The 2,950-nt window shown below is 37.8% G+C and overlaps 1 non-coding gene across 1 annotated transcript; it reads left to right on the forward strand.

The window, feature by feature from the left end:
* The first annotated feature begins 2,402 nt into the window (after positions 1 to 2,402).
* On the forward strand, positions 2,403 to 2,566 carry LOC112209132 (U1 spliceosomal RNA). The gene has a single exon (XR_002943799.1). It is a non-coding gene; the product is annotated as a U1 spliceosomal RNA (small nuclear RNA).
* The last annotated feature ends 384 nt before the right edge of the window (positions 2,567 to 2,950 follow it).

Raw genomic sequence — 2,950 nt, forward strand, 5'->3', positions numbered from 1 at the left:
TATTCAGTATACATGCTAAATATTAGAAAGAACACAGTTGAAAAAAAGATCGGCAATCTGAAAGATAAAGTCACAGAGAGAGAGAAATAATAAAATAAATAGATGAGAAACATGATGGAAAAGTTAAGGGACATGGTAGATTTAGTAGGTACAGCATTCATAGAAATCACATAAGGACACACTTGAGGGAGTGGAAAGGAGAAAATGATGGAAGACAATTTTTTTTTGAACTGAAGATAGAAAGATTTGTTTAGATTGAAAAGGTCCCCTAAGAGCCAAGAAGAAAAATAAAATCTAGCATAATTTTGATAACAATTCAAACTCTAATGATAAAAAGGAAATCCTAGAAGCTTTCAGAGACAAAACAAGATCATTACAAAGGAATAAGCATCGGCATTGGGAGCACTTCAGCAATACTGGTAGTATAACAGTTCTTTCCAAGCTTGAGATAAAAATGATTTCAAATCTTGAATCTGTAACCAAACAATCAAGTCATGGTAGGATAGGTTGTCAAAATGAAAAGATTCAGAAAGTTTACAACCAATGGGCACCATGTGAAGAAAACTGAGAATGTGCAAGGTAAATACAGAAGATACTGGAAACAGTAAGGACCAGGATGACCCAGGTGACACAATTCTTTAGCTGTTACTGTACTTGATTTTACAAGAAAAATACTTACGTGTTCATTACAATTACATTGTAAGGGCTGTTTGTTTTTAGTTTTAAAAATGAACCTAAGGCCCAGAGAATATAATTTTAGGTACTGATCATAATGTAAACTATTATAAACAATGTAAGAAATCATAATAAAATTTCAATTTAAAATTCTTGTAGTTTGTCATTAAATTCACTGGTTCTGTGTGACTTTCTCCTATGGCCTATGTTGGATAGATAAGAGCCAAGTGTTATCCATTCAGATTGCTTCAATCATCATCTCTTCCAGATAAATGCTGAATCAGTATTTTCAGCTCAAACATCACTCTTAGACTCCAGCTTATATTTTAGACAGCCAGCTGAATGTCTTGCTCTGGGTGTCCTACCAGAATAGCAAAATTCAACATGTCTCAGTCTGAATCCATCATGTACTCCCACTTAAATGCTCAACAGCCTTTTCCTTATGATGCCCCTATCTCTAATTAACCCTACCACAACTTAATACTTAGTCTTTGTATTAGTTAGAGTTCTCTAGAGGGACAGAACTAGTAGGATAGATGTATATATGAAGGGGAATTTATTAAGGAGTATTGACTCACATGTTCACAAGGTAAAGTTCCACAATAGGCTGTCTGCAAACTGAGGAGCAAGGAAACCAGTCCGAGTCCCAAAACCTCAAAAGTAGGGAAGCCAACAGTGCAGCCTTCAGTCGGTGGCCAAAGGCCAGAGAGTCCTGGCAAACCACTGGTGTAAGTCCAGTGGTCCACAAGCTGAAGAACTTGGAGTCTGATGTTTGAAGGTAGGAAGCATCCATCACAGGAGAAAGGTGAAGGCCAGAAGACTCAGCTAGTCAGCTCCTTCCACCTTCTTCTGCCTGCTTTATTCTAGCTGTGCTGGCTGCTGATTAGATGGTGCCCACTCAGATTGAGGGTGGGTCTGCCTCTGCCAGTCCACTGACTCAAATGTTAATCTTTGGCAACACCCTCACAGACACACCCAGGAACAATACTTTGCATCCTTCAATCCAATCAAGTTGACACTCAATATTAACACTCACAGTCATCCTCGATACTTCTTTATCTCATCCTCTTATATGTGAGCTATAAAATTCTACATTCCTACCTTTGTCATATTTTTTGCACGGTAAGACAAAAAGCCCTTTATATCCACTTTTATCTCAACTTTCATTGTCTCTTGCCTTGACTGGTGCATCAACTTCCTAAACCCATATATACCTTGTCTTGAATACCTATCATTATTAGATTAATCATCCTAAAGTGTAGATATAATTTGGTTATTCTTTGCTCAAAAATTTGCAGGGCCATTTAATAGTTTCCTAATATCTATTGCAGTAGTTCTCAAATTTTAGTGTGATAATAAGCAGCATCTGGGAAGCTAGCTATAATGCACATATTGGAGGCCTGCTGGCAGAGATTCCTATTTATTTATTCGTGAATGGGGCTCAGGAAGCTATTTTTAACAGCTATCCCATGTAAGTTGAAATACACTTGTCCTTTGGGCTAATATCCAAATTTTTTAACCTTAACGATAATAATCAATAACTTGTTTCTAGAATACTTTTTAAAGTCTTTATGCACCACCCCCTAAACATATACATGCTTTAATGATATGAAACCATTCTCTCTAAATACCAAATTTTCCAGACTTCACTGATTTTCTTAATCTTTTATTTCCAGTTAAAGTATACTGCCTGTTAATTGCTGCCTATCCCACTCATGTATGGTTTGATACTTAGCTGGCAGAGGAGATACCATGATCACAAAGGTGGTTTTCCCAGGGTGAGGTTTATCCATTAAACTCAGGATGTGCTGACCCCTGCGATTTCCCCAAATGTGGGAAACTCAACTGCATAATTGGTGATAGTGAGAGACTGCGTTCTCACTTTCCCCTAAGGGGGGGTGGGTGGGGATGAAGTATGGTTTGAATGCCACCCTCTAATGAAGCATTTCCCATTCCCTGACCCAATGTGAGCTCTCCTTTCTCTGAAACCCCATAGTATTGTAATAGGGTGACCCTGCATGATATTAGACCTAGGAATTTTTCTGAATTTTAGTGAAAAAGACAGAAAAAAACAAAGCAGAGGCCAGTGTTCTAGATCCTAGTAGACAAAGTCCTAGATTTATCTGTAAGGCAAACTTCCCTTTGTTCTGGGAAGCAAGTTGGACTTAGTGAAGCACCAGTCATCTGTGCAGTTTGTGCTTACATGCCAATCTAGACAGTGTATTCACATAGAGAAGTTAGCAGACAATGATGTGCTGCTTCTTGATTTTAAAAA

This window comes from Pan troglodytes, chromosome 3, assembly GCF_028858775.2.
Source record: "Pan troglodytes isolate AG18354 chromosome 3, NHGRI_mPanTro3-v2.0_pri, whole genome shotgun sequence".
Taxonomy (NCBI): domain Eukaryota; kingdom Metazoa; phylum Chordata; class Mammalia; order Primates; family Hominidae; genus Pan; species Pan troglodytes.